The following is a 15,155-nucleotide window of genomic DNA, read 5'->3' as shown; positions in this document are numbered from 1 at the left end:
TCTTCTGAGCCAGGCAGTTACACTGCGATTCTAAGGGCTGAGAAAACGCGTTTATTTCGGGCTGAAAAACACGTTTTGAAAACTGTGCTGTTCCTGCCCTATAAGTTACATGGTGGTGACCAAAGTTGCCAGAACGTGTTTATTTCTGCTGAAAAACATGTTTTGACAATTTCTGATCACTGGGGTTAAGGGCTGACTCAGTGGGCTCTTCTGAGCCAGGCAGTTACACTGCGATTCCAAGGGCTGAGAAAACGCGTTTATTTCGGGCTGAAAAACACGTTTTGAAAACTGTGCTGTTCCTGCCCTATAACTTACATGGTGGTGACCAAAGTTGCCAAAACGTGTTTATTTCTGCTGAAAAACATGTTTTGACAATTTCTGATCACTGGGGTTAAGGGCTGACTCAGTGTGCTCTTCTGAGCCAGGCAGTTACACTGCGATTCTAAGGGCTGAGAAAACGCGTTTATTTCGGGATGAAAAACACGTTTTGAAAACTGTGCTTTTCCTGCCCTATAAGTTACATGGTGGTGATCAAAGTTGCCAAAACGTGTTTATTTCTGCTGAAAAACATGTTTTGACAATTTCTGATCACTGGGGTTAAGGTCTGACTCAGTGGGCTCTTCTGAGCCAGTCAGTTACAGTGCGATTCGAAGGGCTGAGAAAACGCGTTTATTTCGGGCTGAAAAACACGTTTTGAAAACTGTGCTGTTCCTGCCCTATAACTTACATGGTGGTGACCAAAGTTGCCAAAACGTGTTTATTTCTGCTGAAAAACATGTTTTGACAATTTCTGATCACTGGGGTTAAGGGCTGACTCAGTGTGCTCTTCTGAGCCAGGCAGTTACTCTGCAATTCTAAAGGCTGAGAAAACGTGTTTATTTCGGGCTGAAAAACACGTTTTGAAAACTGTGCTGTTCCTGCCCTATAAGTTACATGGTGGTGACCAAAGTTGCCAAAACGTGTTTATTTCTGCTGAAAAACATGTTTTGACAATTTCTGATCACTGGGGTTAAGGGCTGACTCAGTGTGCTCTTCTGAGCCAGGCAGTTACACTGCGATTCTAAGGGCTGAGAAAACGCGTTTATTTCGGGCTGAAAAACACGTTATGAAAACTGTGCTGTTCCTGCCCTATAAGTTACATGGTGGTGACCAAAGTTGCCAAAACGTGTTTATTTCTGCTGAAAAACATGTTTTGACAATTTCTGATCACTGGGGTTAAGGGCTGACTCAGTGGGCTCTTCTGAGCCAGGCAGTTACACTGCGATTCCAAGGGCTGAGAAAACGCGTTTATTTCGGGCTGAAAAACACGTTTTGAAAACTGTGCTGTTCCTGCCCTATAACTTACATGGTGGTGACCAAAGTTGCCAAAACGTGTTTATTTCTGCTGAAAAACACGTTTTGACAATTTCTGATCACTGGGGTTAAGGTCTGACTCAGTGGGCTCTTCTGAACCAGTCAGTTACAGTGCGATTCCAAGGGCTGAGAAAACGCGTTTATTTCGGGCTGAAAAACACGTTTTGAAAACTGTGCTGTTCCTGCCCTATAGGTTACATGGTGGTGACCAAAGTTGCCAAAACGTGTTTATTTCTGCTGAAAAACATGTTTTGACAATTTCTGATCACTGGGGTTAAGGTCTGACTCAGTGGGCTCTTCTGAACCAGTCAGTTACAGTGCGATTCCAAGGGCTGAGAAAACGCGTTTATTTCGGGCTGAAAAACACGTTTTGAAAACTGTGCTGTTCCTGCCCTATAAGTTACATGGTGGTGACCAAAGTTGCCAAAACGTGTTTATTTCTGCTGAAAAACATGTTTTTACAATTTCTGATCACTGGGGTTAAGGGCTGACTCAGTGTGCTCTTCTGAGCCAGGCAGTTACACTGCGATTCTAAGGGCTGAGAAAACGCGTTTATTTCGTGCTGAAAAACACGTTTTGAAAACTGTGCTGTTCCTGCCCTATAAGTTACATGGTGGTGACCAAAGTTGCCAAAACGTGTTTATTTCTGCTGAAAAACATGTTTTGACAATTTCTGATCACTGGGGTTAAGGGCTGACTCAGTGGGCTCTTCTGAGCCAGTCAGTTACAGTGCGATTCCAAGGGCTGAGAAAACGTGTTTATTTCGGGCTGAAAAACACGTTTTGAAAACTGTGCTGTTCCTGCCCTATAAGTTACATGGTGGTGACCAAAGTTGCCAAAACGTGTTTATTTCTGCTGAAAAACATGTTTTGACAATTTCTGATCACTGGGGTTAAGGGCTGACTCAGTGTGCTCTTCTGAGCCAGGCAGTTACACTGCGATTCCAAGGGCTGAGAAAACGCGTTTATTTCGGGCTGAAAAACACGTTTTGAAAACTGTGCTGTTCCTGCCCTATAATTTACATGGTGGTGACCAAAGTTGCCAAAACGTGTTTATTTCTCCTGAAAAACACGTTTTGACAATTTCTGATCACTGGGGTTAAGGTCTGACTCAGTGGGCTCTTCTGAACCAGTCAGTTACAGTGCGATTCCAAGGGCTGAGAAAACGCGTTTATTTCGGGCTGAAAAACACGTTTTGAAAACTGTGCTGTTCCTGCCCTATAAGTTACATGGTGGTGACCAAAGTTGCCAAAACGTGTTTATTTCTGCTGAAAAACATGTTTTTACAATTTCTGATCACTGGGGTTAAGGGCTGACTCAGTATGCTCTTCTGAGCCAGGCAGTTACACTGCGATTCTAAGGGCTGAGAAAACGCGTTTATTTCGGGCTGAAAAACACGTTTTGAAAACTGTGCTGTTCCTGCCCTATAAGTTACATGGTGGTGACCAAAGTTGCCAAAACGTGTTTATTTCTGCTGAAAAACATGTTTTGACAATTTCTGATCACTGGGGTTAAGGGCTGACTCAGTGGGCTCTTCTGAGCCAGGCAGTTACACTGCGATTCCAAGGGCTGTGAAAACGCGTTTATTTCGGGCTGAAAAACACGTTTTGAAAACTGTGCTGTTCCTGCCCTATAACTTACATGGTGGTGACCAAAGTTGCCAAAACGTGTTTATTTCTGCTGAAAAACATGTTTTGACAATTTCTGATCACTGGGGTTAAGGGCTGACTCAGTGTGCTCTTCTGAGCCAGGCAGTTACTCTGCAATTCTAAGGGCTGAGAAAACGTGTTTATTTCGGGCTGAAAAACACGTTTTGAAAACTGTGCTGTTCCTGCCCTATAAGTTACATGGTGGTGACCAAAGTTGCCAAAACGTGTTTATTTCTGCTGAAAAACATGTTTTGACAATTTCTGATCACTGGGGTTAAGGGCTGACTCAGTGTGCTCTTCTGAGCCAGGCAGTTACACTGCGATTCTAAGGGCTGAGAAAACGCGTTTATTTCGGGCTGAAAAACACGTTTTGAAAACTGTGCTGTTCCTGCCCTATAAGTTACATGGTGGTGACCAAAGTTGCCAAAACGTGTTTATTTCTGCTGAAAAACATGTTTTGACAATTTCTGATCACTGGGGTTAAGGGCTGACTCAGTGTGCTCTTCTGAGCCAGGCAGTTACACTGCGATTCTAAGGGCTGAGAAAACGCGTTTATTTCGGGCTGAAAAATACGTTTTGAAAACTGTGCTGTTCCTGCCCTATAACTTACATGGTGGTGACCAAAGTTGCCAAAACGTGTTTATTTCTGCTGAAAAACACGTTTTGACAATTTCTGATCACTGGGGTTAAGTTCTGACTCAGTGGGCTCTTCTGAACCAGTCAGTTACGTGCGATTCCAAGGGCTGAGAAAACGCGTTTATTTCGGGCTGAAAAACACGTTTTGAAAACTGTGCTGTTCCTGCCCTATAAGTTACATGGTGGTGACCAAAGTTGCCAAAACGTGTTTATTTCTGCTGAAAAACATGTTTTGACAATTTCTGATCACTGGGGTTAAGGGCTGACTCAGTGTGCTCTTCTGAGCCAGGCAGTTACACTGCGATTCAAAGGGCTGAGAAAACGCGTTTATTTCGGGCTGAAAAACACGTTTTGAAAACTGTGCTGTTCCTGCCCTATAACTTACATGGTGGTGACCAAAGTTGCCAAAACGTGTTTATTTCTGCTGAAAAACACGTTTTGACAATTTCTGATCACTGGGGTTAAGGTCTGACTCAGTGGGCTCTTCTGAACCAGTCAGTTACAGTGCGATTCCAAGGGCTGAGAAAACGCGTTTATTTCGGGCTGAAAAACACGTTTTGAAAACTGTGCTGTTCCTGCCCTATAAGTTACATGGTGGTGACCAAAGTTGCCAAAACGTGTTTATTTCTGCTGAAAAACATGTTTTTACAATTTCTGATCACTGGGGTTAAGGGCTGACTCAGTGTGCTCTTCTGAGCCAGGCAGTTACACTGCGATTCTAAGGGCTGAGAAAACGCGTTTATTTCGGGCTGAAAAACACGTTTTGAAAACTGTGCTGTTCCTGCCCTATAAGTTACATGGTGGTGACCAAAGTTGCCAAAACGTGTTTATTTCTGCTGAAAAACATGTTTTGACAATTTCTGATCACTGGGGTTAAGGGCTGACTCAGTGGGCTCTTCTGAGCCAGGCAGTTACACTGCGATTCCAAGGGCTGTGAAAACGCGTTTATTTCGGGCTGAAAAACACGTTTTGAAAACTGTGCTGTTCCTGCCCTATAACTTACATGGTGGTGACCAAAGTTGCCAAAACGTGTTTATTTCTGCTGAAAAACATGTTTTGACAATTTCTGATCACTGGGGTTAAGGGCTGACTCAGTGTGCTCTTCTGAGCCAGGCAGTTACTCTGCAATTCTAAGGGCTGAGAAAACGTGTTTATTTCGGGCTGAAAAACACGTTTTGAAAACTGTGCTGTTCCTGCCCTATAAGTTACATGGTGGTGACCAAAGTTGCCAAAACGTGTTTATTTCTGCTGAAAAACATGTTTTGACAATTTCTGATCACTGGGGTTAAGGGCTGACTCAGTGTGCTCTTCTGAGCCAGGCAGTTACACTGCGATTCTAAGGGCTGAGAAAACGCGTTTATTTCGGGCTGAAAAACACGTTATGAAAACTGTGCTGTTCCTGCCCTATAAGTTACATGGTGGTGACCAAAGTTGCCAAAACGTGTTTATTTCTGCTGAAAAACATGTTTTGACAATTTCTGATCACTGGGGTTAAGGGCTGACTCAGTGGGCTCTTCTGAGCCAGGCAGTTACACTGCGATTCCAAGGGCTGAGAAAACGCGTTTATTTCGGGCTGAAAAACACGTTTTGAAAACTGTGCTGTTCCTGCCCTATAACTTACATGGTGGTGACCAAAGTTGCCAAAACGTGTTTATTTCTGCTGAAAAACACGTTTTGACAATTTCTGATCACTGGGGTTAAGGTCTGACTCAGTGGGCTCTTCTGAACCAGTCAGTTACAGTGCGATTCCAAGGGCTGAGAAAACGCGTTTATTTCGGGCTGAAAAACACGTTTTGAAAACTGTGCTGTTCCTGCCCTATAGGTTACATGGTGGTGACCAAAGTTGCCAAAACGTGTTTATTTCTGCTGAAAAACATGTTTTGACAATTTCTGATCACTGGGGTTAAGGTCTGACTCAGTGGGCTCTTCTGAACCAGTCAGTTACAGTGCGATTCCAAGGGCTGAGAAAACGCGTTTATTTCGGGCTGAAAAACACGTTTTGAAAACTGTGCTGTTCCTGCCCTATAAGTTACATGGTGGTGACCAAAGTTGCCAAAACGTGTTTATTTCTGCTGAAAAACATGTTTTTACAATTTCTGATCACTGGGGTTAAGGGCTGACTCAGTGTGCTCTTCTGAGCCAGGCAGTTACACTGCGATTCTAAGGGCTGAGAAAACGCGTTTATTTCGTGCTGAAAAACACGTTTTGAAAACTGTGCTGTTCCTGCCCTATAAGTTACATGGTGGTGACCAAAGTTGCCAAAACGTGTTTATTTCTGCTGAAAAACATGTTTTGACAATTTCTGATCACTGGGGTTAAGGGCTGACTCAGTGGGCTCTTCTGAGCCAGTCAGTTACAGTGCGATTCCAAGGGCTGAGAAAACGTGTTTATTTCGGGCTGAAAAACACGTTTTGAAAACTGTGCTGTTCCTGCCCTATAAGTTACATGGTGGTGACCAAAGTTGCCAAAACGTGTTTATTTCTGCTGAAAAACATGTTTTGACAATTTCTGATCACTGGGGTTAAGGGCTGACTCAGTGTGCTCTTCTGAGCCAGGCAGTTACACTGCGATTCCAAGGGCTGAGAAAACGCGTTTATTTCGGGCTGAAAAACACGTTTTGAAAACTGTGCTGTTCCTGCCCTATAATTTACATGGTGGTGACCAAAGTTGCCAAAACGTGTTTATTTCTCCTGAAAAACACGTTTTGACAATTTCTGATCACTGGGGTTAAGGTCTGACTCAGTGGGCTCTTCTGAACCAGTCAGTTACAGTGCGATTCCAAGGGCTGAGAAAACGCGTTTATTTCGGGCTGAAAAACACGTTTTGAAAACTGTGCTGTTCCTGCCCTATAAGTTACATGGTGGTGACCAAAGTTGCCAAAACGTGTTTATTTCTGCTGAAAAACATGTTTTTACAATTTCTGATCACTGGGGTTAAGGGCTGACTCAGTGTGCTCTTCTGAGCCAGGCAGTTACACTGCGATTCTAAGGGCTGAGAAAACGCGTTTATTTCGGGCTGAAAAACACGTTTTGAAAACTGTGCTGTTCCTGCCCTATAAGTTACATGGTGGTGACCAAAGTTGCCAAAACGTGTTTATTTCTGCTGAAAAACATGTTTTGACAATTTCTGATCACTGGGGTTAAGGGCTGACTCAGTGGGCTCTTCTGAGCCAGGCAGTTACACTGCGATTCCAAGGGCTGAGAAAACGCGTTTATTTCGGGCTGAAAAACACGTTTTGAAAACTGTGCTGTTCCTGCCCTATAACTTACATGGTGGTGACCAAAGTTGCCAAAACGTGTTTATTTCTGCTGAAAAACATGTTTTGACAATTTCTGATCACTGGGGTTAAGGGCTGACTCAGTGTGCTCTTCTGAGCCAGGCAGTTACACTGCGATTCTAAGGGCTGAGAAAACGCGTTTATTTCGGGATGAAAAACACGTTTTGAAAACTGTGCTGTTCCTGCCCTATAAGTTACATGGTGGTGACCAAAGTTGCCAAAACGTGTTTATTTCTGCTGAAAAACATGTTTTGACAATTTCTGATCACTGGGGTTAAGGTCTGACTCAGTGGGCTCTTCTGAGCCAGTCAGTTACAGTGCGATTCGAAGGGCTGAGAAAACGCGTTTATTTCGGGCTGAAAAACACGTTTTGAAAACTGTGCTGTTCCTGCCCTATAAGTTACATGGTGGTGACCAAAGTTGCCAAAACGTGTTTATTTCTGCTGAAAAACATGTTTTGACAATTTCTGATCACTGGGGTTAAGGGCTGACTCAGTGTGCTCTTCTGAGCCAGGCAGTTACACTGCGATTCAAAGGGCTGAGAAAACGCGTTTATTTCGGGCTGAAAAACACGTTTTGAAAACTGTGCTGTTCCTGCCCTATAACTTACATGGTGGTGACCAAAGTTGCCAAAACGTGTTTATTTCTGCTGAAAAACACGTTTTGACAATTTCTGATCACTGGGGTTAAGGTCTGACTCAGTGGGCTCTTCTGAACCAGTCAGTTACAGTGCGATTCCAAGGGCTGAGAAAACGCGTTTATTTCGGGCTGAAAAACACGTTTTGAAAACTGTGCTGTTCCTGCCCTATAAGTTACATGGTGGTGACCAAAGTTGCCAAAACGTGTTTATTTCTGCTGAAAAACATGTTTTTACAATTTCTGATCACTGGGGTTAAGGGCTGACTCAGTGTGCTCTTCTGAGCCAGGCAGTTACACTGCGATTCTAAGGGCTGAGAAAACGCGTTTATTTCGGGCTGAAAAACACGTTTTGAAAACTGTGCTGTTCCTGCCCTATAAGTTACATGGTGGTGACCAAAGTTGCCAAAACGTGTTTATTTCTGCTGAAAAACATGTTTTGACAATTTCTGATCACTGGGGTTAAGGGCTGACTCAGTGGGCTCTTCTGAGCCAGGCAGTTACACTGCGATTCCAAGGGCTGTGAAAACGCGTTTATTTCGGGCTGAAAAACAAGTTTTGAAAACTGTGCTGTTCCTGCCCTATAACTTACATGGTGGTGACCAAAGTTGCCAAAACGTGTTTATTTCTGCTGAAAAACATGTTTTGACAATTTCTGATCACTGGGGTTAAGGGCTGACTCAGTGTGCTCTTCTGAGCCAGGCAGTTACTCTGCAATTCTAAGGGCTGAGAAAACGTGTTTATTTCGGGCTGAAAAACACGTTTTGAAAACTGTGCTGTTCCTGCCCTATAAGTTACATGGTGGTGACCAAAGTTGCCAAAACGTGTTTATTTCTGCTGAAAAACATGTTTTGACAATTTCTGATCACTGGGGTTAAGGGCTGACTCAGTGTGCTCTTCTGAGCCAGGCAGTTACACTGCGATTCCAAGGGCTGAGAAAACGCGTTTATTTCGGGCTGAAAAACACGTTTTGAAAACTGTGCTGTTCCTGCCCTATAACTTACATGGTGGTGACCAAAGTTGCCAAAACGTGTTTATTTCTGCTGAAAAACACGTTTTGACAATTTCTGATCACTGGGGTTAAGGTCTGACTCAGTGGGCTCTTCTGAACCAGTCAGTTACAGTGCGATTCCAAGGGCTGAGAAAACGCGTTTATTTCGGGCTGAAAAACACGTTTTGAAAACTGTGCTGTTCCTGCCCTATAAGTTACATGGTGGTGACCAAAGTTGCCAAAACGTGTTTATTTCTGCTGAAAAACATGTTTTTACAATTTCTGATCACTGGGGTTAAGGGCTGACTCAGTGTGCTCTTCTGAGCCAGGCAGTTACACTGCGATTCTAAGGGCTGAGAAAACGCGTTTATTTCGGGCTGAAAAACACGTTTTGAAAACTGTGCTGTTCCTGCCCTATAAGTTACATGGTGGTGACCAAAGTTGCCAAAACGTGTTTATTTCTGCTGAAAAACATGTTTTGACAATTTCTGATCACTGGGGTTAAGGGCTGACTCAGTGGGCTCTTCTGAGCCAGGCAGTTACACTGCGATTCCAAGGGCTGTGAAAACGCGTTTATTTCGGGCTGAAAAACACGTTTTGAAAACTGTGCTGTTCCTGCCCTATAACTTACATGGTGGTGACCAAAGTTGCCAAAACGTGTTTATTTCTGCTGAAAAACATGTTTTGACAATTTCTGATCACTGGGGTTAAGGGCTGACTCAGTGTGCTCTTCTGAGCCAGGCAGTTACTCTGCAATTCTAAGGGCTGAGAAAACGTGTTTATTTCGGGCTGAAAAACACGTTTTGAAAACTGTGCTGTTCCTGCCCTATAAGTTACATGGTGGTGACCAAAGTTGCCAAAACGTGTTTATTTCTGCTGAAAAACATGTTTTGACAATTTCTGATCACTGGGGTTAAGGGCTGACTCAGTGTGCTCTTCTGAGCCAGGCAGTTACACTGCGATTCTAAGGGCTGAGAAAACGCGTTTATTTCGGGCTGAAAAACACGTTATGAAAACTGTGCTGTTCCTGCCCTATAAGTTACATGGTGGTGACCAAAGTTGCCAAAACGTGTTTATTTCTGCTGAAAAACATGTTTTGACAATTTCTGATCACTGGGGTTAAGGGCTGACTCAGTGGGCTCTTCTGAGCCAGGCAGTTACACTGCGATTCCAAGGGCTGAGAAAACGCGTTTATTTCGGGCTGAAAAACACGTTTTGAAAACTGTGCTGTTCCTGCCCTATAACTTACATGGTGGTGACCAAAGTTGCCAAAACGTGTTTATTTCTGCTGAAAAACACGTTTTGACAATTTCTGATCACTGGGGTTAAGGTCTGACTCAGTGGGCTCTTCTGAACCAGTCAGTTACAGTGCGATTCCAAGGGCTGAGAAAACGCGTTTATTTCGGGCTGAAAAACACGTTTTGAAAACTGTGCTGTTCCTGCCCTATAGGTTACATGGTGGTGACCAAAGTTGCCAAAACGTGTTTATTTCTGCTGAAAAACATGTTTTGACAATTTCTGATCACTGGGGTTAAGGTCTGACTCAGTGGGCTCTTCTGAACCAGTCAGTTACAGTGCGATTCCAAGGGCTGAGAAAACGCGTTTATTTCGGGCTGAAAAACACGTTTTGAAAACTGTGCTGTTCCTGCCCTATAAGTTACATGGTGGTGACCAAAGTTGCCAAAACGTGTTTATTTCTGCTGAAAAACATGTTTTTACAATTTCTGATCACTGGGGTTAAGGGCTGACTCAGTGTGCTCTTCTGAGCCAGGCAGTTACACTGCGATTCTAAGGGCTGAGAAAACGCGTTTATTTCGTGCTGAAAAACACGTTTTGAAAACTGTGCTGTTCCTGCCCTATAAGTTACATGGTGGTGACCAAAGTTGCCAAAACGTGTTTATTTCTGCTGAAAAACATGTTTTGACAATTTCTGATCACTGGGGTTAAGGGCTGACTCAGTGGGCTCTTCTGAGCCAGTCAGTTACAGTGCGATTCCAAGGGCTGAGAAAACGTGTTTATTTCGGGCTGAAAAACACGTTTTGAAAACTGTGCTGTTCCTGCCCTATAAGTTACATGGTGGTGACCAAAGTTGCCAAAACGTGTTTATTTCTGCTGAAAAACATGTTTTGACAATTTCTGATCACTGGGGTTAAGGGCTGACTCAGTGTGCTCTTCTGAGCCAGGCAGTTACACTGCGATTCCAAGGGCTGAGAAAACGCGTTTATTTCGGGCTGAAAAACACGTTTTGAAAACTGTGCTGTTCCTGCCCTATAATTTACATGGTGGTGACCAAAGTTGCCAAAACGTGTTTATTTCTCCTGAAAAACACGTTTTGACAATTTCTGATCACTGGGGTTAAGGTCTGACTCAGTGGGCTCTTCTGAACCAGTCAGTTACAGTGCGATTCCAAGGGCTGAGAAAACGCGTTTATTTCGGGCTGAAAAACACGTTTTGAAAACTGTGCTGTTCCTGCCCTATAAGTTACATGGTGGTGACCAAAGTTGCCAAAACGTGTTTATTTCTGCTGAAAAACATGTTTTTACAATTTCTGATCACTGGGGTTAAGGGCTGACTCAGTATGCTCTTCTGAGCCAGGCAGTTACACTGCGATTCTAAGGGCTGAGAAAACGCGTTTATTTCGGGCTGAAAAACACGTTTTGAAAACTGTGCTGTTCCTGCCCTATAAGTTACATGGTGGTGACCAAAGTTGCCAAAACGTGTTTATTTCTGCTGAAAAACATGTTTTGACAATTTCTGATCACTGGGGTTAAGGGCTGACTCAGTGGGCTCTTCTGAGCCAGGCAGTTACACTGCGATTCCAAGGGCTGAGAAAACGCGTTTATTTCGGGCTGAAAAACACGTTTTGAAAACTGTGCTGTTCCTGCCCTATAACTTACATGGTGGTGACCAAAGTTGCCAAAACGTGTTTATTTCTGCTGAAAAACATGTTTTGACAATTTCTGATCACTGGGGTTAAGGGCTGACTCAGTGTGCTCTTCTGAGCCAGGCAGTTACACTGCGATTCTAAGGGCTGAGAAAACGCGTTTATTTCGGGATGAAAAACACGTTTTGAAAACTGTGCTGTTCCTGCCCTATAAGTTACATGGTGGTGACCAAAGTTGCCAAAACGTGTTTATTTCTGCTGAAAAACATGTTTTGACAATTTCTGATCACTGGGGTTAAGGTCTGACTCAGTGGGCTCTTCTGAGCCAGTCAGTTACAGTGCGATTCGAAGGGCTGAGAAAACGCGTTTATTTCGGGCTGAAAAACACGTTTTGAAAACTGTGCTGTTCCTGCCCTATAAGTTACATGGTGGTGACCAAAGTTGCCAAAACGTGTTTATTTCTGCTGAAAAACATGTTTTGACAATTTCTGATCACTGGGGTTAAGGGCTGACTCAGTGTGCTCTTCTGAGCCAGGCAGTTACACTGCGATTCAAAGGGCTGAGAAAACGCGTTTATTTCGGGCTGAAAAACACGTTTTGAAAACTGTGCTGTTCCTGCCCTATAACTTACATGGTGGTGACCAAAGTTGCCAAAACGTGTTTATTTCTGCTGAAAAACACGTTTTGACAATTTCTGATCACTGGGGTTAAGGTCTGACTCAGTGGGCTCTTCTGAACCAGTCAGTTACAGTGCGATTCCAAGGGCTGAGAAAACGCGTTTATTTCGGGCTGAAAAACACGTTTTGAAAACTGTGCTGTTCCTGCCCTATAAGTTACATGGTGGTGACCAAAGTTGCCAAAACGTGTTTATTTCTGCTGAAAAACATGTTTTTACAATTTCTGATCACTGGGGTTAAGGGCTGACTCAGTGTGCTCTTCTGAGCCAGGCAGTTACACTGCGATTCTAAGGGCTGAGAAAACGCGTTTATTTCGGGCTGAAAAACACGTTTTGAAAACTGTGCTGTTCCTGCCCTATAAGTTACATGGTGGTGACCAAAGTTGCCAAAACGTGTTTATTTCTGCTGAAAAACATGTTTTGACAATTTCTGATCACTGGGGTTAAGGGCTGACTCAGTGGGCTCTTCTGAGCCAGGCAGTTACACTGCGATTCCAAGGGCTGTGAAAACGCGTTTATTTCGGGCTGAAAAACAAGTTTTGAAAACTGTGCTGTTCCTGCCCTATAACTTACATGGTGGTGACCAAAGTTGCCAAAACGTGTTTATTTCTGCTGAAAAACATGTTTTGACAATTTCTGATCACTGGGGTTAAGGGCTGACTCAGTGTGCTCTTCTGAGCCAGGCAGTTACTCTGCAATTCTAAGGGCTGAGAAAACGTGTTTATTTCGGGCTGAAAAACACGTTTTGAAAACTGTGCTGTTCCTGCCCTATAAGTTACATGGTGGTGACCAAAGTTGCCAAAACGTGTTTATTTCTGCTGAAAAACATGTTTTGACAATTTCTGATCACTGGGGTTAAGGGCTGACTCAGTGTGCTCTTCTGAGCCAGGCAGTTACACTGCGATTCCAAGGGCTGAGAAAACGCGTTTATTTCGGGCTGAAAAACACGTTTTGAAAACTGTGCTGTTCCTGCCCTATAACTTACATGGTGGTGACCAAAGTTGCCAAAACGTGTTTATTTCTGCTGAAAAACACGTTTTGACAATTTCTGATCACTGGGGTTAAGGTCTGACTCAGTGGGCTCTTCTGAACCAGTCAGTTACAGTGCGATTCCAAGGGCTGAGAAAACGCGTTTATTTCGGGCTGAAAAACACGTTTTGAAAACTGTGCTGTTCCTGCCCTATAAGTTACATGGTGGTGACCAAAGTTGCCAAAACGTGTTTATTTCTGCTGAAAAACATGTTTTTACATTTTCTGATCACTGGGGTTAAGGGCTGACTCAGTGTGCTCTTCTGAGCCAGGCAGTTACACTGCGATTCTAAGGGCTGAGAAAACGCGTTTATTTCGGGCTGAAAAACACGTTTTGAAAACTGTGCTGTTCCTGCCCTATAAGTTACATGGTGGTGACCAAAGTTGCCAAAACGTGTTTATTTCTGCTGAAAAACATGTTTTGACAATTTCTGATCACTGGGGTTAAGGGCTGACTCAGTGTGCTCTTCTGAGCCAGGCAGTTACACTGCGATTCTAAGGGCTGAGAAAACGCGTTTATTTCGGGCTGAAAAACACGTTTTGAAAACTGTGCTGTTCCTGCCCTATAAGTTACATGGTGGTGACCAAAGTTGCCAAAACGTGTTTATTTCTGCTGAAAAACATGTTTTGACAATTTCTGATCACTGGGGTTAAGGGCTGACTCAGTGTGCTCTTCTGAGCCAGGCAGTTACACTGCGATTCTAAGGGCTGAGAAAACGCGTTTATTTCGGGCTGAAAAATACGTTTTGAAAACTGTGCTGTTCCTGCCCTATAACTTACATGGTGGTGACCAAAGTTGCCAAAACGTGTTTATTTCTGCTGAAAAACACGTTTTGACAATTTCTGATCACTGGGGTTAAGTTCTGACTCAGTGGGCTCTTCTGAACCAGTCAGTTACGTGCGATTCCAAGGGCTGAGAAAACGCGTTTATTTCGGGCTGAAAAACACGTTTTGAAAACTGTGCTGTTCCTGCCCTATAAGTTACATGGTGGTGACCAAAGTTGCCAAAACGTGTTTATTTCTGCTGAAAAACATGTTTTGACAATTTCTGATCACTGGGGTTAAGGGCTGACTCAGTGTGCTCTTCTGAGCCAGGCAGTTACACTGCGATTCAAAGGGCTGAGAAAACGCGTTTATTTCGGGCTGAAAAACACGTTTTGAAAACTGTGCTGTTCCCGCCCTATAACTTACATGGTGGTGACCAAAGTTGCCAAAACGTGTTTATTTCTGCTGAAAAACACGTTTTGACAATTTCTGATCACTGGGGTTAAGGTCTGACTCAGTGGGCTCTTCTGAACCAGTCAGTTACAGTGCGATTCCAAGGGCTGAGAAAACGCGTTTATTTCGGGCTGAAAAACACGTTTTGAAAACTGTGCTGTTCCTGCCCTATAAGTTACATGGTGGTGACCAAAGTTGCCAAAACGTGTTTATTTCTGCTGAAAAACATGTTTTTACAATTTCTGATCACTGGGGTTAAGGGCTGACTCAGTGTGCTCTTCTGAGCCAGGCAGTTACACTGCGATTCTAAGGGCTGAGAAAACGCGTTTATTTCAGGCTGAAAAACATGTTTTGAAAACTGTGCTGTTCCTGCCCTATAAGTTACATGGTGGTGACCAAAGTTGCCAAAACGTGTTTATTTCTGCTGAAAAACATGTTTTTACAATTTCTGATCACTGGGGTTAAGGGCTGACTCAGTGTGCTCTTCTGAGCCAGGCAGTTACACTGCGATTCTAAGGGCTGAGAAAACGCGTTTATTTCGGGCTGAAAAACACGTTTTGAAAACTGTGCTGTTCCTGCCCTATAAGTTACATGGTGGTGACCAAAGTTGCCAAAACGTGTTTATTTCTGCTGAAAAACATGTTTTGACAATTTCTGATCACTGGGGTTAAGGGCTGACTCAGTGGGCTCTTCTGAGCCAGGCAGTTACACTGCGATTCCAAGGGCTGTGAAAACGCGTTTATTTCGGGCTGAAAAACAAGTTTTGAAAACTGTGCTGTTCCTGCCCTATAACTTACATGGTGGTGA

The sequence above is a fragment of the Atractosteus spatula genome, chromosome 15 (genome assembly GCF_055471065.1).
Source record: "Atractosteus spatula isolate fAtrSpa1 chromosome 15, fAtrSpa1.hap1, whole genome shotgun sequence".
Taxonomy (NCBI): Eukaryota; Metazoa; Chordata; class Actinopteri; order Semionotiformes; family Lepisosteidae; genus Atractosteus; species Atractosteus spatula.
The sequence above is the reverse complement of the archived record's forward strand: the minus strand, read 5'-3'. Positions refer to the sequence as shown.